Genomic DNA, 20,847 nt, shown 5'->3' with positions numbered 1-20,847 from the left:
GCAAAAATATAGGATATATAGATTTTCTGCCTTTCTGATACTTATATTTTTCTATCTAAGCAATCCAAAAAAGTAATCAACATCGGCTTAGTAAAAAAAAAAAGTGGTTCTTCTGTCTTGCTATTAAATCTTACTGTTAGAGTTATTTTTACATCATTTCTTATTTGATATAATTTGTAAAAGTGTGTTTTATCTTTAAAAATGTTTTACTTTAATTCCAGTATAGTTAACATATGGTGTTATATTAATTTCAGGCACACAGTATATAGCTTCAACAATTCTATTTTCTTTTCTTTTCTTTTTTAAAGATTTTATTTATTTATTCATGAGAGTCAGAGAGAGAGAGAGGCAGAGAGACAGGCAGAAGGAGAAGCCGGCTCCACGCAGGGAGCCCAACGTGGGACTCTATCCCGGGTCTCCAGGATCACGCCCTGGACTGAAGGGGGCGCTAAACCGCTGAGCCACTGGGGCTGCCCAGTGTATTCTTAATCCCCTTCCCCTGTTTCACCCATTCACCCACCCACCTCCTCTCTGGTGACCACAGTTTGTTCTTCATAGTTAAGAATCTGTTTTTTGGGCAGCCCTGGTGGCGCAGCGGTTTGGCGCCGCCTACAGTCTGGGGTGTGATCCTGGAGACTGGGGATCGAGTCCCATATCGGGCTCCCTGTATGGAGCCTGCTTCTTCCTCTCCCTCTGCCTGTGTCTCTGCCTCTCTCTCTCTGTGTCTATGAATAAGAAAATAAAATCTTAAAAAAAAAAAAAAAGAATCTGTTTTTTGGTTTGACTCTTTTCTTCTTTCCTTGGTTTTGTTTCTTAAATTCCACATATGAATATTTGTCTTTATCTGACTGACTGATTTCACTTAGCATACTATCTAGATCCACCCATGTTGTTTCAAAAGGCAAGATTTCATTCTTTTTTATGGCTGAGTAATATTCTATTGTACGTACTACCTCTTTTTTATCCGTTCGTCTATGGATGGGCACTTGGGTTGATTCCATAGCTTGGCTACTGTAGATAATGCTGCAATAGGCATAGGGGTGCATATATTTTTTCAAATTAGTTGTTTTCATTTTCTTTGGGTAAATACCCAGTGATGGATTTTATTTTTATTTTTTCTATTATTTACTTAATTTAAATTATCTAAATTTATTTTATAATATATATTTATATATTAATATATTTATTGTTTTAAATTTATTTTATTATTTATTTATTTATATTTTTAATCTTTTGAGGAACCTCCATATTAGTTTCCACAGTGGCTGCACTGTTTGCATTCCCACCAACAATGCACAAGGGATCCTTTTTCTCTACATCTTCATCAACACTTGTTGTTTCTTGTGTTTTTTATTTTAATCATTCTGGAAGGTGTGAGGTGGTACCTTGTTATAGTTTGATTTGCATTTCCCTGATGATAAGTGAGGTTGAGCATCTTTTCATGTGTTTGTTTGCCATCTGGATGTCTTCTTTGGAGAAATGTCTGTTTAGGTCTTTGCCCACATTTTAATTGGATTACTTGGGGTTTTTTTTTTTTTTTTTTTTTTTTTTTTTTTGGTGTTGAGTTGTATAAGTTCTTTATGTAGTTTGGATATAACCCCTTATTGGATATATCATTTGCAAATATCTTCTCCCATTCAATAGGTTATCTTTTAATTTTGTTGATTGTTTCCTTCACTGTGCAGAATCTTTTATTTTGATGTAATCCCAATAGTTTATTTTTGTTTCTGTTTTCCCGTTCCTTGCCTTAGTATACAAATCTGGAAAATTGTAGCTATGGATGTGTCTGAGAAATTACTGCCTGTGTTCTCTTCTAAGAATTTATGGTTTCGGGTCTCACATTTAGGTCTTTAGTCCATTTTGAGTTTATTTTTGTATATGGTGTAAGAAAGTGGTCCAGTTTCATTCTTTTGCATGTAGCTGTCCGGTGTTCCCAACACCATTTGTTAAAGAGATTTTTTTGCATTGTATATTCTTCCCTCTTTTGTTGAAGATGAATTGACCATATGATCATGGGTTTATTTCTGGGCTCTCTATTATGTTCTATTGATCTATGTGTCTCTTTTTGTGCTGGTATCATACTGTTTTGATTACTATAGCTTTGTAGTATATCTCAAAATCTGGGATTGTGATACTTCCAGTTTTATTCTTGTTTTTCAAGACTGCTTTGGCTATTTGTGGTCTTTTTGTGGTTCTATACAAATTTTAGGATTATTTGTTCTAGTTCTGTGAAAAAAGAACATTTGGTATTTTTTTAAAAGATTCTTAAAAATTTATTCACTCATGAGAGACAGAGAGAGAGGCAGAGACACAGGTAGAGGGAGAAGCAGGCTCCCTGCAAGGAGCCCAATGTGGGACTCAATCCCGGTCCTGGGATCATGCCTTGAACCGAAGGTAGATGCTCAACCACTGAGCCACCCAGGCGTCCCGCTTTTGGTATTTTGATAGGGATTCCATTAAATTTGTAGATTGCTTTGGGTTGTATGAACATTATAACAATATTTGTTCTTCAAAAAAATGGGCAAAGATTTTGACTGGATACTTCATGACAGGAGATATACAGATGGCAAATAAACTCATGATATATGTTCAACATCATTAGTAATTAGAGAATTGCAAATAACAATAAGATAATACCATACCCAGGACGCCTGGGTGGCTCCGCGGTTTAGTGCCTGCCTTCTGCCCAGGACATGATCCTGGAGTCCCAGGACTGAGTCCCACATCCGGCTCCCTGCATGGAGCCTGCTTCTCCCTCTGCTTGTATCTCTCTCTCTCTCTCTCTCTCTCTCTCTTTCTCTCTCTCTGTGTCTTTCATGAATAAATAAATAAAATCTTTAAAAAAAAAGACAATACCATACCCCTATTAGAATGGCTGAAAACCCAAACCAATCCTATCTAACTCAACTGAAACTAAAACAAAACAAAAACTGACAATGATAAACACTGGTGAAGATGTGGAGCCACTAGAATTCCCATACATTGCTGTTAGGAAGCAAAATGGCACAGCCACTTTCGAAACAGTGCGGGCGTTTCTTATAAAGATAGCACACACTTATCAGTAATCCTAGGTATTTACCCAAGAGAAACAAAAACTTAAGTTCACGCGCAAAAAAAACTATAAATGAATGTTTGTTGCAACTTTATTCATAATCATCAGATACTAGAAACCAAAATATCCATCAACAATGGGATGGATAAACAAACTGTGGTATATCCATACCATGAAATACTCCTTAGCAGTAAAAAGGGACAAACTATACACACAACAACATGGATAAATCTCAGATGCATTTTGCTAAGTGAAAGAAGCAGATCTGAGTGACTACTGATTGTATGGTTCCATTTATTTGCTATTCTCAGAGATCATTGGTTACCAGGGACTTGGGGTGAGGAGATGTATTGATTATAAAGAGACAGCATAAGGGGATTATTTGGGCTGATGTAACTCTTCTGTATCTTAATGGTGGTGGTGGCATAATACTGCTGCTTTATTTCTGAGCCAAGAGAAGAGTACACATATTTTTTTTCCAATTTAGGGAGCTAACATGAGAAATCTTTTGCTTTCTGACTAAATTGGAGTAATTATATCTACTAGCTGAATTCTCTGAAAGGGCTTTTGTTAGAGCTCCAGCTGGAAATTTTAGAGTCAATGACAAGCCTAGGTCTCTAGAAAATTCTATCACAGATAAGATTGGTAGGCAGAATAATGGCTACCCAAAGATATCTGTCACTTAGTCCCTAGAACCTGTGAATATTACCTGAAGTGGCAAAAGAGTCTTTCCAAATGCAATTTATGATAAGGATCTTGAAATGGGGAGAATAGCTTGGATCATCCAGGTGGGCCCAATCTAAATAAATGAATCCTTCAAAGCAAAAACAGGTATGGCCAGAAGGAGCCATGAGTATAGAAGACTGGTCACTACTTCTCCCTCATCCCTGATTTGTTTTTCTCCATAGCACTCACTACCATGTAGTAGGCAGAATCATGGATCCCCAAAGATGTACACACCCTAATCCCCAGAATCTGTGAATATATGTTACATGGCTAATGATGAGTGACATTTGCCGATAGAATTATGTTTGCTAATTTGCTGACCTTCAAACAGGGAGATTATTTTGAATTGTCTAAGTGGACCAATGTCACAAGGATCCTGCAAAGTAAAAGAGGAGGGCAGAAGGCATCAGAGTGAGAGGAGAAGCGGACTCAGCCTGCCCTGGTTGGCTTTGAAGATGGAGGAAGGAACAATGGGCCAAGGAATGCACAGCTTCTAGAAGCTGGAAGAGACAAGGAAAAGGCTTCTCCCTTAGAAGCTCCAGAAAGGAATGCAGCCCTGCTAACACCTGGACTGCTGCCCCATGAGACCCATCTCAGACTTCTCTCCAATACTGCAAGGTATTAAGTTTGTGTTGTGTCAAGCCACTGAATTTGAGGTAATTTGTTATAGCAGCAATTGAAACTAATACATAAGAGGAATATATTACATGTCATATAGGAAACTTTCCTTTTAAATAGGGGGAAAATAGTTTTTTGAAGATTTTATTTATTTATTCATGAGAGACACAGAGAGGCAGAGACAACAGGCAGAGGGAGAAGCAGACTCCTCGCAAGGAGCTTGATGCGGGACTCGATCCCAGGACCCCAGGATCACCCTGAGCCAAAGGCAGATGCTCAACCGCTGAGCCACCCAGGTGTCCCAATAGGGGGAAAATATTAATGTTAAGCAGGTTTCCTGGTTCTTCATCTCTCAACTCTAGGCAGGTGATCTATTTGTCTACTTTATATTTTTTTAAAGATTTTATTTCTTTATTCATGAGAGACAGAGAGAGAAAGAGAGAGAGGCAGAGGGAGAAGCAAGCTCCATGGAAGGAGCCCAACGTGGGACTCGATCCCAGGTTTCCAGGATCAGGCCCTGAGCTGAAGGCGGCCCTAAACCACTGAGCCACCAGGGCTGCCTTATTTGTCTACTTTAGAATCAGTCTCATTGTCAATGGTATCAGTTCTGATCCTGGCAGTAAACTTATGGGGGTATTTATTGAGAATAAGATTGAGTATTAAACTGCACTCCTGGGGCACCTGGGTGGCTCAGTCGGTTAAGTGTCTGCCTTCAGCTCAGATCATGATCCCGAGATCCTGGGATGGAGTCTCACATCTGGCTCCCTGCTCAGTGGGAAGTCTGCTTCTCCCTGTCCCTCTGCCCTGCACCCCCCCCCCCACTCGTTCTCTCTCTCTCTCTCAAATAAATAAATAAAATATTAAAAAAACAAAAACAACTGCAGTCCTGTTGCCTACACTAGTGTTCCTGAAAACACTTCCCTAGCTCCTGACCTCCTCTTGCACAGGGGCTGGACCTCATTCTGAACCCAGATGCATGCTATATCTGCCTCTGCCTCGAGGTCCATGTTCTGATCTGCTTTTCCTACACATTACATTACAAACTTGTGCCTGCCTAGGCCTCACATTTGCTTAACCCTGACATAACTTTTTCTTCCCTCTGCTTCTTGCCTGCTTGGAATTTTGTTTTGTGCCTGTGTGCCAGAGGGGGAAAATGTATCATAATGATGTACTGGCAATACCTCCCTTCTTGTCCACAGGAAGGCTGAATGCTTTGTGTGTTTAGCTCACTCTTAATTTGTTGAATTAAGCGGGGTGACTGGCAATGAAGGGAGTTAAAATGCTGAGAGAAGACCAATTTGCTCTACCCACCACAGGTTGAGGGTGATCCTTGGAAGAAACTTTTATGAGAAGGTCACAGAGGCAGAAGAGATGGGTGAGCTATAAGCTGTAGAACTTTTGAGGAAAGAGAAACTCGATGCGTATTTAAAAGGAAGGTTTCCTGTATGATGTGTAAGGTATTCTTATTGTCTTTGCTTCCCTAAGAAACTCTCAATAAACGCTGGCTCTATGGGGGCTTGGATGCCGTAAGTGCTGAGGGTGGCCTTAAAGCAAGGGAGGGATGACCCCAAACAGCCCAAGTAGTTTCAGGTGGCAAGTGAGGTGAGAGAAGGAGGTGGTCTTTCCAGTGGCAGGCCTTTCAGCAGGGTTTTGCTCAGTCCTCAGGGTTTCTTCAGAAAGGCTGCAGGGAGAAGCCATGCCTCAGAGCAGTGCAAGACAGAGAGACACAAGGGGACCTTTACCTGCCCTTTCCTGTCTCCATTTCCCTTGGCCAAGGTTCCCCCTATACAGAGCCAAACTCCCTGAACTTCCAGGTGGTGTGGTCTGGCCCCTCTGTGACCCCTCTGGAAATTAAGTTCACACATTGCTGCATGGCTGGTTCCTTGCAGTCTGGAAGTGTGCTGTGACTCGCATGGGTGGGGCTCTGATGGAAGAAAAGAACAGAAGAGGCAGTGGAGGGAATTTGAGAAGGCTGACAACATTTGCCTCTAGAACTGAGAAAAGCTTTTATTTAAATCCTGCTCCAAATTGTGAATTGTGGGTTTTTTTTGGTGTTTTGAGAGAGAAAGAAAGAGTGAGCTCAGGGTGGAAGGGCAGAGGGAGAGAGGGAGAATCTTAAGCAGGCCCCATGCCCAGAGCCTGAGTTGGGGCTCCATCTCATGACCCTGAGATCATGACCTGAGCAGAAATCAAGAGTCCGAAGCTTAACTGACTGAGTTACTCAAGTGTCCCAATGAATCGTGTTTTGAAAGCTAATAAATATATGAATTGACTGCAAAAAAAAAAAAAAAATATATATATGAATTGACATTTCTTTTTCATAAAGACATACAAAAAACTACTGGGGAAACATTCCCTAAAGCTAGTTGACAATGCCCAGAAATCTTATCTTTAGAATTCCAGATTATAACCACAGCATCACAGTCCTACCTGATGGGAGCTTCTACCATTCTGGTTTTTTAAAAAAGTCAAGTTTAAGTATTCAAGTAACATATATATATTTTGACGAGTAAAAAAAAAAAATTCAAGCAAAAATCACCCTTCCAAGTGAAGGCGGTTGCTCTAGGCTTTTCTCTGCCCTTTCTTAACTCAGCCCTGAACTGAAAAAGGCATGATTTGATTGGCAAATTTGGGGAAAATAGATTGGGCATGCGCAGTTCATTCTCATCCACTTTCCTCCTTGGAATCCTGCCGGCATGGGGTCTGCTCCAGGGGCAGGCTGACGCTCCCACCCACTGGGAGGCAAGTCGCTTTGAACCAGAACTGCTGGCTCTTGCTCTTGGTGTTGGGAAGCTCTTCTAACTCAGCTCAGCTTTATCGGGAGCTAAGTCATACTTTGGCCTTCTTCTTCCACTCCTTTATCTTAATTCATTTGTTTTGAGCTCAGAAAAGGAGGAAGGGTGGTATTTATTGGGTTCTGTTTCAGTGTTCCAACACTTCGTGCACTGGCCAGAAAACCGATGTGTGAGAAATAAGATGCACAATTAGGGAGAAGCAAATGAATACCCGTGGAGTGGCTGAGGCTTCTGGAGTGGCAAGGGATTGGCCTTGGCCCTGGGGTCTTGTTATTTAGTGTGTGTGCAGGACATTTCGATCTTGGCAGTTTGTATAGGCTTCTATTGAGCCAGGTAGGTTTTTATGGTGGTGCAGTTGGCTCTTAACAGTGGGGGCCTGGGAAAAAAAGACCCTGGAAAAGCCGCTCAGAAGCTGTAAGAGGGCCTTGGCAAGGGCGCAGGGGCCAGCAAGCTGAAGAGGCCTTAATAAGCAGTTACAAGCTGAGGCTAGGATTCATTGTAGGGAGAAAGAAAGTCTTTTCATATACTGCCCTGTTAGATATTAAAGGAGTAGAAAAATATTTGCTGTTTTTAAACTGTGGGGGCAGCTTGATTCCCTTTGGACCACAGAGCACTAGTGAGAGATTGGTTTTCAATGTGCTAGTACTAGGTCTAGGTGGGTAATGTAAACAAACAGCCCCGATTTTAATTCCTCTTTTTTTTTTTAATTCCTCTTTTATGTTGCTTTGAACTTCTTCAAGGGAAAAGTGGATAGGCTAAGTTTGCGTTTTTGTGGCTTAAAAACCATGCCTTCTACTTGTCTTGAAGTTTGCTAGAAACTGGTTATTTAAATATGATGGAGAAATCCTCCCCAGGTGATGGTTTTCTTAGGCCTAAGGAATTTCATAGAAAGAGATGGTGGAAAAAGCCATTGCAGCAGGTGCCTGGGTGGCTCAGTGGTTGAGTATCTGCCTTTGGCATTGGTCGTGATCCTGGGCCCTGGGTTGAGTCCTACAACAGGCTTCCCAGAGGGAGCCCGCATCTCCTTCTATGTCTCTGCTTCTCTCTGTGTTTCTCATGAATAAATATATAAAATCTTAAAAAAAAAAAAGCCATTGCAGCACAGGAATAGAAAATGCTTCCTGGTTATCGTGGGAGCTCTGTTACTGGATGGAATTCACCTTCATTGCAACCCTACAGTGCAGGCACCTAAAGTTCACAAGGGGATGGAAGTTAAAAGGTTTTAAGTATCTGTATGGGAAAGAACAGCTCCATAAATAAGGTGTAATAATGGAAGGTATTGCCACTGCAGATTTCTGCCTTTGCAAGAAGGCAACATCCCCTCAAATGCCTTGCTGCGGGTAGAGCTTCCTAGATATGGTAAATGCAAGGTACCATCGTGGGAAATTTCCTGTAGCTAGTAGTTTTCTAACTGGGTTTTATTTATTTATTTATTTTTTTTAAAAATTTATTATTATTAAATAAATAAATTATTATTATTATTATTACTTTTTTAAAGATTTTATTTATTTATTCATGAGAGACACAGAGAGAAGCAGAGACACAGGCAGAGGGAGAAGCAGGCCCCATGCACCGGGAGCCCGACGTGGGACTCGATCCTGGGTCTCCAGGATTGCGCCCTGGGCCAAAGGCAGGCGCTAAACTGCTGTGCCACCCAGGGATCCCAAATTATTATTTATTTGAGAGAAAGAAAGAAATAGAAAACATGAGCGGGGGGAGGGGTTGAAGGAGAGGGAGAAGCAGACGCCCCACTGAGCAGGGAGTCAGATGTGGGACTCAGTGGCAGGACCCTGGGATCATGACCTGAGTTGAAGGCAGACCCTTAGCAGACTGAGCCACTCAGGCATGCCCTAACTGGGTTTTAATGGATAGTCCATAGATTCTGGATTGTTGGTCTCAATCAACTTGCTTCTTGGTGAGGCTGCTGTCTCTGCAACAGTCTCTGGCAACCCAAAATACTGATTTTGGGTATTTTTTTGAGATACCTGCTAAAAATCACTTATCTGGGTATGGTATATGTAGAGCTGGTGCTATGATCATTTTGCCTCTCCCAAATCTGTAGACTCTAGGAAAAAGCACATTACATACTTGCTGGTGTAATTAATCTAATCTCTAATTGGGCCCTGTAGGAGCTGCCCCCATTCCAGTGAGATCCAGCTTAAGCTGTAGTTGCTAAAGATCTCCAACTCTACCCAGACATTGAAATCCCCTCCTGCTGAGACAGAGCAGAATAAAAAGTTGGGGCAGACAAATTTTGGACCTTAATTTCTTTGAATTTTAACCCACAAAAATAGGATTCATTTTATTTTGAACCTTACTTTCTTTGAACTTTCATGCCTCATGATTTGGATTTCATTCCTTGGACTTTAATTTTTCCATAGACATTTGATCAAGTGAAGAAGTTTATGTTAAAAAATGTTTCCCCTCAATACTATTGGCATTTTGTTATTGAGGTTTTGTTGTGCATATTAATATTGGAATAGTGTAGTTTTGTCATTTAATTTCCATCCTGATCCTCTGATATGCTTTGCAGACAACATGGACAAGCAGGAAAAAAATTGGGTGATAGAAAAATGAAAATTTCAGCTTTGGATACAAAATGGCATTGGCCTATTTAATTAATGCATTATAAGGAACTATTTGGAACATTTTGTGAGCGAAATCTCTTTCCCATCAGTGTTCTTGGGAGGGGAAAAAATTGGCCAATATAAGAGGAAGATGGGGCAGGACAGTTCTGATAGGCTGCTCGGATCCTCTCTTAAAAATGTCAGATACACCTCTGGTTGACATAGATTTAATGTCTATACCAGTGGTTTAAGAGAACAAAATTCAAGGGAATATTAGTGGGGGAATAATTCTTAACGAACTTTTTTTTTTTTTTTTAAGATTTTATTTATTTATTCATGAGAACGCAGAGAAAGAGAGAGAGGCAGAGACATAGGCAGAGGGAGAGGCAGGCTCCATGCAGGGAGTCTGACGTGGGATCAGGCCCTGGGCTGAAGGCGGCGCTAAACCGCTGAGCCACCGGGCTGCCCAACTTTTGATATTACCTTCTGTCATAGGCTGAATGGTTCCCCAAACATGTCCATGTCCTAATCCCCAGAACCAATGAATATGTTACCCTATGGGGTAAAAGGACTTTTCAGATGTAAATTAAGATCCTGAGGTGGGGAGGTTATCCTGGATTATCTGGTTGGCCTGATGTAATCACAAGGGTCCTTACAAGAGGGACACAGGAGGAGTTAAGAGTCAGAAGAAGGTGATGTGATGACAAAACCAGAATGGAAATGATGAGCTTTGGCAATGGAGGAAGGAGACACAAGCCAACAAGCACAGGCAGCCACAAATGACAAAAAACAATCAAACAACAACAGAAACAAAAAACCTGCCAGCACCCTGACTTTACCTCAGTGAAATGGATTTTGGACTTTTGACCTCCAGAACTACTAGAGAATAAAGTTGTGTTGTAAGTAAGCATGTTGTAATTTGTTACAGTGGCAACAGGAAATGAATACACCTTCCATAGCGAAGGAACCTAATTTAGTAGATCTGTGTTCTTGGAGAGGGTAATGTAATCTGATTGGTAAATTCTGGAATAATAAATTGAGCATCATGGGCTTGGTTTCATTCTTCTTCCTCTTCGGGAGCCAGTCAGCCCAACAAAGCACAAGCTCTGCTTCTTGCAGGGCAGGGCCACCCAGGTTCGCTTGGGGCTGCCAGGTTCGGCTAGTTAAGTCTATATAATTCTGTGGTTCAGTAGTAGTAAGCTCATTTGCCTTTCATGCTAAGCTACATTCTCCAGTGGCTTTTATCAGAAAAGGTGATATTTTGGTTCCTATGGACCACTTCTTTTGATTATTTCTCTCTGTGTATAACTCAAGCATGGCAAAAATGTGAACTTGAAGATAATAGATTGAACAAAAATGACACAATCTTTTCTTCCAGCCCCAGATTTCGTTGAGGAATGGAAAATATAGATGAAGAGCATCACAACTGCCTGGGAAACAAGAGGGGGAACTTTCCAAGGACCAGAAATTGTGACAAAAATGCCTGCATGACATAGGACCAGGTGAAGAAGATATACTATAGATAAAACTAGAATAGTGGTTTTTTTTTTTTTTTTGCTGCAAAATATAGGAAAGATGCCCTGAATGCTCATCACCCCAAAGTGGTAGATGCTAGCAGCAGGAAAATGTCCAAAGTTCAAATAAATTGACTAATTCAGGTACCACAGCCAAGGATATCTAGATGGTTTGATCCCTCCTTACCACCCCTTCAGCCAGATGATGTAATAATGGTGGTGTCTATTTCCAGTGGGAAGAAAAATGGGAAGGATGGTGACAGTAAGAAAGATAAAGCAGGGCCCCACCTTCAGGGTCTGGAGGTATCTGGAAAGAATGAGGAGCACCCGCATGAGAACACTAGCCACCAAAGTATAACCAGTGGTACCTTCCATCCTTCCTCAAAACAGGCTAAGAAAAGTGATGCATGGGGTACCTGGGTGGCTCAGTGGTTAGGTGTCAGCCTTCAGCAGTGGTGATCCCAGAATCCTGGGATCGAGTTCCTCATTGGGCTCCCCATGGGGAGCCTGCTTCTCCCTCTCCCTATGTCTCTGCCTCTCTCTCTCTCTGTGTCTCTCATGAAAAAATAAAATAATAAAAATAAAGAAAAATGATGCAATGATGTAAGTCTAACAGGGGCTATCTTCTATATAGATGAGCAAAAAATTAAGAATGCCTAACTTGAAAGAAGGCCACCTTGGAAGAGAGAGCATATGCAACAAATGGTTAAACTTCCATTTGAGAAAATGGAGTTAGTAGAGCAAGAGGGTTGTAAAGCCAGAGGGCTTTATTTTATTTTATTTTTTAAAGATTTTATTTATTTATTCATGAGAGACACACACAGAGAGAAAGAGAGAGGTGGAGACACAGCCAGAGGGAGAAGCAGGCTCCATGCAGGGAGCCTGACATGGGTCTCAATTCGGGGACTCCAGGATCACGCCCTAGGCTGAAGGCAGGTGCTAAAACACAGAGCCACCCAGGGATCCCCGGGGTTAGGGCTTTATAATAAGTTACGATTTGTGTTGTGAAATAAATGTGAAGGCGTAATACACATAAGTATGAATAAACTAGAGATTATGGGATCTGATTGTTGAAATAATAAATGGACTAAATCAGGTTTGCTGAAAAACAGATAAATGAACTGGAAAACAGAGCTATAAAATTCTCTATATAGTCAAGATGTGTGAGAGATCCAGAATTCTAATTTTGATCTAATAAGAGTTCCAGGGGCACCTGGGCGGCTCAGTCGGTTAAGTGACTGACTTCTGATTTTGGCTCAGGTCCTGATCAGGTCCTGGGATCAAGCTCTGCATTGGGCTCCATGCTCAGTGGGGAGTCTGCTTCAGGATTCTCTCTTTCACTCTGCCCCTTCCCCCCACTTGCAGGTGTGCTCTGTTTCTCTCTCTAAAATTAAAAAAAAAAGTTCAGAGAGAAAGAATATAGAGTAGGGAAGAGAGGCATTTAAATAAGTCATTCAAGAGAGGCTTGCTTCCTCAGATAGAAAGGACCTACAAATAGTATGAAATTTACGAATAGAAAAGATAAGGAAAAAAAACCTTAAAATCTTTTGGACAAAACAAATAGAATGCCTGCAAAGGAGGGAGACTCTAAAACATCAGATTTCTCCTCAATAGCACTGTATTAAAAAATACCAATGCAATAATTCCTCATAATTTCAAGGGACAATAACTTTTCTTTTAGCATTTTGACCATTTTTAATTGTACATAGAGGCATTGAGTATTTCACATTGTTGTGCAACCAATACTTCTATGCATCTCCAGACCTCTTCATCATTCTGCACTAAAATTCGAGGTGTATTAATCACTAACTCTCCATTCCCTTCTTCCCCCAGCCCCTAGCAGCCACCATCCTTTCAGAAGAGACAATACGTTTTTTATTTATTTATTTTTAATTTTTATTTATTTATGATAGTCACAGAGAGAGAGAGGCAGAGACACAGGCAGAGGGAGAAGCAGGCTCCATGCACCGGGAGCCCGACGTGGGATTCGATCCCGGGTCTCCAGGATTGCGCCCTGGGCCAAAGGCAGGCGCTAAACTGCTGCGCCACCCAGGGATCCCGAGACAATAAGTTTTTTAAAAAATATTTTATTTATTTGAGAGGGAGACAGAGAAAACACAGGTGGAATGGGGTGATGGAGAGGGAGAAGCAAACTTCCTGCTGAATGAGGAGCCTGTCCTGGGGCTGGATCCCAGGACCCCAAGACCATGACCTGAGCCAAAGCCAGACACTTAACTGACTGAGCCACCCAGGTGTCCCAAGACAATAACTTTTAATTTAGGATTCTATAAGACTCAATAAAACAGAAGAAAGGAATGGGGATCTTTTCCTACCAGATAGCCACTTTTTATATGAAGCTTTTGTTATTAAAAGAGTGATGTTAGTGCATGGATGGATAATTAGGCAATTAGGAACAAAACATAGGCTCAGAACAGACCCATCCATTTATGAAAACTTGATTTATTCAAAATGGACACTCTGGATCTATAGGGAAAGGATGAACTATTATATTACTGATGCTGGGATAACCCCTTATACATAGTTAGATACCTAGCTCACATGATATACCAAAAATGAGTTCTAGATAAGAATTCAAAGTGAAATGATGTCTGGGTGGTTCAGTGGTTGAGCGTCTGCCTTCGGCTCAGGTCATGATCCTGGGGTCCTGGGATCAGGTCCCCTCATTGAGCTCCCTGTGGGGAGCCTGCTTCTCCCTCTGCCTGTGTCTCTGCCTTTCTCTCTGTGTTTCTCATGAATAAATAAATAAAATCTTTTTAAAAAAATTATTCAGAGTGAAAAGCAAATTTTAGAAGAGAAAATGAGAATATGTTTATGATCTTTCTTTTTAGTATAAAACAAAGCCAAAAACAGAAACCATAAAGGAAAAAACTGATAAATTATCTTTAAAGGTTTATTTATTTCCTTTATATAAAGAGAGAGCATGAACAAGTGGGGAGGGAAGGGAGAGAGAGAGAATCTCAAGCAGACTCCTTGCTGAGCGTGGAGCCCAAAGCAGGGCTGGATCCCACAACCATGACGTGATGAGTAAGCCAAAATCAAGAGTCAGTCACTTAATGGACTGAGACACTCAGGTGCCCCCAACATTGATCACTTCAACAACATTTTAAAAAGATTTTATTTATTTGTTCATGAGAGACACAGAGAGAGAGAGGCAGAGACATAGGCAGAGGGAGAGTATGCTCCCTGCAGGGAGCCAGATGAAGGACCCGATCCCAGGACCCTAGGATCACGACCTGAGCCGAAGGCAGACACTCACCACTGAGCCACCCAGGCATCCTAATTTCAACAACATTAAAAGGAAAATAATGTCTGCATATTAAAAGTCACAAAAATTGAGAAGTTACACTTGAAAGAAGAGACTTGTAGCAGATAAAATCCACAAAGACTGGCATACAGATTAGATAAAGAACTCCTACAAATCAATAAAATATAAATAACCCATTAGAAAAAGACAAAAATATAAACAAATTCACAGAAAAGGAAGATCAAATGACAAATAGAACGATCGACATTATACTAAGATTCATAAAAATGCAAATAAAAACGATAACGTGACTCAATTCTTTAGGAAGTTTGGCAAAAATAAATACAAATATGATACCAATTGTTGGTGAGGGCATAGAGCCATAGGACCTATCCCTCCTCTGTACTTCTGGAGGGAAGTTAACTGGTATGTTCACTTTGGAGAACAATTTGGCAATGTCTGGAAGAGTTCTACTCAGAGGCATTCACTCTAGAGAAAATCTTGCCATAGAAAGTCAGCAACACTCGGACAAGAAAGTTCAGAGTGACATTGTTAAAATAGAAAAATGAGAAACATACATTAGAATATATGGAAATGAGTAGTTAACTTGGATTCTATTTATAAAAAGATTACTATAAATGAATCTGTTTAGATTGTGATTAAACTTGAGACTTAAGCTACAGATTCAGAATAGGGAGGACTTTTACAAATGTAAAAAAAATTAATGAAAAAAAACTGTCCAAAAGAAATACATTCAGTAAGATATCATTTATATAAAATTTAAAACCAAAAGAATAATATGTATTGTTTCAGGATACATACAGAGTAGTTAAAGCCTAACAAAATGCATGTCCTGATAAGCAGGACAGTGTTTGCCACTAGAAGAAGAGGAGAATGTCATCACTAAGAAAACAACAGATCAAAAAACGTAACTATAAGAGATTTGAATCAGGGATCCCTGGGTGGTGCAGCGGTTTGCTTTTGGCCCAGGGCGCGATCCTGGAGACCGAGGATCGAATCCCACATCGGGCTCCTGGTGCATGGAGCCTGCTTCTCCCTCTGCCTGTGTCTCTGCCTCTCTCTCTCTCTCTCTCTCTCTCTGTGACTATCATTAAAAAAAAAAAAGAGAGAGAGAGATTTGAATCAGACAATTAAAATCTTTTTCTTTTTTTTATAAAGATTTTACTTGTTGATTCAGTAGAGACAGAGAGAGAGAGAGAGAGAGTGGCAGAGACACAGGCAGAGGGCAAAGCAAGCTCTATTCAGGGAGCCTGACGTGGGACTCGATCCCCGATCTCCAGGATCAGGCCCTGGGCGGAAGGCGGTGCTAAACCACTGAGCCACCTGGGCTGCCCAAAATCTTTTTTCAAAAAAGATTTTATTTATTTATTCATGAGAGACCCAGAGAGAGACAGAGGCAGAGACATAGAGAGAGAAGCAGGTTCCATGTAGGGAGCCCGATGAGGAACTTGAACCGGGAACTCCAGGATCACACCCTGAGCCGAAGGCAGGCGCTTAACTGCTGAGCCACCCAGGGTCCCAGACAATTAAAATCTTAATCAAACTTTGGAAACATATATAGCCCATATATGTTGGTATATATATCCAACATATATGGGTAGAGAGATAGCATTTTCTTCAATTCACATAAAACATGCACAAAAATTGAGCATGAATGTAGTAAGCCCATTTCCCAACCTATATACTATGTAGGTCCTATATATCATGGGCCGGAGTTTGAGGATTGTAGCCTGACTCCTACTAGCATCCTAGTCTGAGTCTCTACATTCTTTTGCTCTCCTAAGATATGCAAATATGATTTTCTAGATTTACCACAACACCAAAAAGTTTGGGAAGCATAAAGAAAAGCTCAACAAATTTCAAGCTGCATGCAGTGATTACAGTGTAATAAGGTTAGAAACTGAGGATAAAAGGAACCATCCTCAAATCTATACACTTAAAAAAATTAAGAATAAGAAGAGACATTTAAGGGATGCCTGGGTGGCTCAGTGGTTGAGCATCTGCCTTTGGCTCAGGTTGTGATCTGGGGATCCTGGGATAGAATCCCACATCAGGCTCCCCTCAGTGACCCTGCCTCTCCCTCTGCCTATGTCTCTGCCTCTTTCTCTGTCTCTCATGAATAAATAAAATCTTAAAATTTTTTTTAAATTAAAAAATAATAAGAGACATTTAAAAAACTCTTGGATTAAAAAAAAAAACCTCTTGGATTAAAATGAAAGTCAAAATAGAAGTAACAAATAACCCAGAATGGAACAAAAAAAGAACACTATATATTAAGACCCATGAAATGGGGTTGAAGAAGGAAATCTGTAGTTTATTTATTTTAAATTTATTTATTCATTTTCCATAACCCGTCCACCCAGTGTGGGGCTTGAACTCAAGACCTTGGATCAATAGTCACATACTCTATCAACTGAGCCAGCCAGGTGCCCTGGAAATCAAATCAGTAGGTTTAAATGGACTTTTTTGGAAAATAGGAAAGACAGAAAATAAGTGCCTAGGCTTTTAACCCAAGAAGCTAGAAGAATAGCAAACCCAAAGAAAGTAAAGTAAAGAAAATAATAAGGATAAAATGGGAAACTAGGGAACATATGTCTTACATTTTTTAAAAAATTAAAAAAAAAAATCTCTACACCCAACCTGGGACTTGAATGTACAGCCCCAACATCAAGAGTTGCATATTCCACTGACTGAGCCAACCAGGTGTCCCATGTTATATTTTTATTTGCTAACCTGGCAACCCTAAAATTAATGAAAACAGAAAACGAAAGTAGGTTTTTTCTTGGGGGGGGGGGGGAAACAAGCAATTAGGTAAACTTTTAGAAAGTTTAATCAAAGAAAGAAGATAAACTTAATTTTGGGATAGAAAGAGACACACTATAGATATAGAGGAGATTTTCAGAGTTATTAGAGAATACCACATGTAATTTAAGCCAATATATTTCATGAAATGGACAATTATTGAAGATAACCTAAATGTCAAAAATTAGATCCACAATAAGGGAAAAATCCGAATATGCCAATAACCACAAGAGAAATTGAAATGATTGTTATAAGAATACCTACTGAAAAGGTATATGGTCCAAACATGGCCTGTGTTTTACAATGAATTCTCTCAAGCAGTCAAAGAACAGATGATTCCCATCCTATCCAAGCCATTTCAGAGCACAGAATCAAATGGAAAGCTATGTGATTCATTTTATAATCCTGATGAAAAGGACAACACAAGAGAAGAAACAGGCTCAGTCCTATATAGGAACACAGAAGAATCAGTGACTCAATAAGCAAATCTAATTTGGATGTGTTCTGAAAGAATAATGCATCATGATTAATTAAAATTTATCTTAGAATGGAAGAATAATCTAAATTAAAATTGTTAACTAATTTACCACATTAACAGATTCATTTAGCAGGGGTTTATTGAGTTCCTATTACCTATCAGGTGCTGTACAGGAAATGGGGGAAAACAATGGTAAACCAACAGCTTAAAAAAAATGTTCAACTGTATCTGCCTAAAACTCTACCATAACAATCAGAATTCTGTAAATCTTTCATTTAAGTAAAAATACAGTCACTTAAGTAATAGTAATTTCCTAAACTAAAAATGAGCAACCATTCAAAATTAATTTAGAAAAGAGATTTTTTCAGGACACCTGGGTGGCTCAGCAGTTAAGTGCCTGCCTTCAGCTCAGGGCGTGATCCCAGGATCGAGTCCCACATCAGGCTCCCTGCATGGAGCCTGCTTCTCCCTCTGCCTATGTCTCTGCCTCTCCTTCTCTGTGCCTCTCATGAATAAATAAATTTAAAAAAGAAAGAAAGAAAGAAAGAAAGAAAGAAAGAAAGAAAGAAAGAAAGAAAGAAAGAAAGAAAGAAAGAGAAAGAAAGAAAGAAAGATTTTTTTCAAGTCTGCAGTTCAGGGACACCTGGGTAGCTCAGTCCGGTTAAGCTTAACCACCTAAACTCTTGGTTTCGGCTCAGGTCATGATCTCAGTCTTAAAATCAAGCTCCTGCATCAGGCTCAATGCTGGGTGTGAAGCCTGCTTTAGATTCTCTCTCCCTTTTCTTCTGCCCCCCTCCCCACTGTTATCTCTCTTTCTCTCTCTCTTAAAAACAAAAAACCCCAAAAGAGGTTCAGTAGTGGGTGTGATTGAAAGTTGAATCAACCCTGAAAAGAACTCACTACTGCAGGATACAGGATGGTAGAGTAAAATAGTACATAAGGGAATAAAAGGAGGCAAACATTTTGATGAATCGGTATTTCTTATTGTTTCTGAAGGATGTGGTAGGCTAGGGCAAAAGGATTGGTGTGGTCCATACATGCTTTCTGAAGAAGCAGGCAGAAGAAGAGGTCCCCCTGGACACACTGGCAACATAGAACTATGAATTAGAGAATGAGGTGTGTCATAGTTCATTTTATTGGTCAGTTTGCTAGGCTGTGGTGCCCAGTTGTTTAGTCAAGCACCAGTCTAGATGTTGCTACGAAGGTCATTTTTTAGATGTGATTTACGTTTATATCAATAGACTCTGAGTTAAGCAGATTACTCTGAATAATGTGGGTGGGCCTTGTCCAATCAGTAGAAGGCCTTAAAAGCAAAGACTGAGGTTTTTCAAAAAGGCAAATCTGTCTCCAGATTGCACTGTCTACTACCACCTGACTTTCCAGTCTGCAGATTTCACACTCAAAATTGCAACATCAACTTTTCCCTGAATTTCTTGCCTGCCAGACTGCTCCACAAAGTTCAGACTTGCCTGCCCCACAATTGTGTGAGCCAGTTCTTTAAAATAAGTCTTTCTCTCTGTGTAGATCCTGTTGGTTCTGTTTCTCTGGAGAATTCTGCTACAAGGCAGAAGAACACAGTCTTCGAGCAAAGGAAAGACTGAACGGAGAGGAATGAAAAGATCTGCTCTTAAATGAAGCTGAGGCTGTGTTGAAGAACTATACTGGACAATACTGTGTGTCAGATGGAAAGGTCTGAGTGATTGCAGGGAGGTTGAGTATGTTCTGGTGTTTTTACCCTCCTTGTTATGCCAGCAGCCAACTTCCCAGATTTCTTTTCATCAGTTTTTTCCCATCAAATCTGCTTCTTCATCATAGAATATAGAACTGGACCTGTGTGGTTTTTCATAAGTAGCCTCCAGATTTGCTTCTCCCCATGACTCTTTACAAAGGCTGGCATCTTGTAAGGATAACTCCACACCATCTTAATTTCTTAATATGACTAATCTCTTCAACAATTTTACATTTTCCTCCAATTAGTTTGTCAAGTTGTATAGTGAGCTTCCCTCCTTCCTCTACAATGCTTTCTGTTTTGTTTTTTGGTATTTGTTTGTAATTGTAAAATACACTTTACCATTTTAATCATTTTAAAGTGTGCCATTCAGTGGCATTAAGTACCTTTGTCGTGTTGTGCAACCATCACCACCATCCATTTCCAGAACTTTTGCATCATCCCAAACAGAAGCTCTGCATCTGCGAAGCAAAAACTCCCTATTTCCCTCTCCTCCCAACCCCTGGTAACCACTATTCTACTTTCTCTCTCAATAAATTTGCCTAGTCTACATACTTTATACAAGTGGAGTAATACAATATTTATCCTTTATTTTTTTGTAATTTCTACATACAACATGGGGCTTGAACTCATGACCCTGAGATCAAGAGTTGTATGCTCTTCCAACTGAGCCAGCCAGGGCCCCCCAATACTTGTCCTTTCTACAGTTGCTTTTTAGCTGAGTGAAAAGTTCTCCCAAGTGAAAAAAATCACAAAATCTTCCAATAATTTTTGCCCACACCATCATCTCCAAAAAAACTCAGAAATTAGAACTTAGACTCATGTTTTCAGGCAACCAGACTACAGTTGTAAGCTTCTCCAGGAGAAGCCTGACACTCATTTCTGAGGCAGTCTGTAGCCCCTTTGTGGAGTTCACGTTCACCACAGACCAGCTTGTGTTGTGGTGGCTGTTGGCCCGCTGCACCACAGCAGACGCCTCCCCACTTTCTAAAACACTCCACAACCTTCAGCTAGAGCCAGACCTGCGCTGGCATCTGTCAGTGGAGCAGGCTTCGGGTTCAGAGAGGCACACTGACAAGTTCACTCTACATTCCTTCTTCTTATCAACACTTGAAACATTAACAATTTATGGGGTGCCTGCATGGCTCTGTTGGTTAACCGTCTGCCTTCATCTCAGGTCATGATCGCTGGATGCTGGGATTGAGCCCTGCATCCTGCTCCCTGCTCAGCGGGAAGTCTGTTTCTCCCTGTCCTTCTACACCTCTTGACTGCTCGTGCTC

General features: G+C 40.5%; 1 long non-coding RNA gene across 2 annotated transcripts in view; it reads left to right on the top strand.

Annotated features, from left to right (window-relative positions):
* Nucleotides 1-20,126, top strand: part of LOC112917272 (uncharacterized) — a 39,511-nt gene extending 19,385 nt beyond the window's left edge. For both annotated transcript variants that reach the window (XR_003234451.2, XR_003234452.2), the window contains 3 exons: nt 4,110-4,396; nt 11,137-11,260; nt 19,363-20,126. This is a non-coding gene — a long non-coding RNA (uncharacterized lncRNA). The remainder of the gene's footprint in view (nt 1-4,109; nt 4,397-11,136; nt 11,261-19,362) is intronic.
* Nucleotides 20,127-20,847: the final 721 nt, after the last annotated feature.

The sequence above is a fragment of the Vulpes vulpes genome, chromosome 8 (genome assembly GCF_048418805.1).
Source record: "Vulpes vulpes isolate BD-2025 chromosome 8, VulVul3, whole genome shotgun sequence".
In the NCBI taxonomy this organism is placed as follows: Eukaryota; Metazoa; Chordata; class Mammalia; order Carnivora; family Canidae; genus Vulpes; species Vulpes vulpes.
Note: the sequence above shows the minus strand (reverse complement) of the source record. Positions and strands in the feature narration are given on the sequence as shown.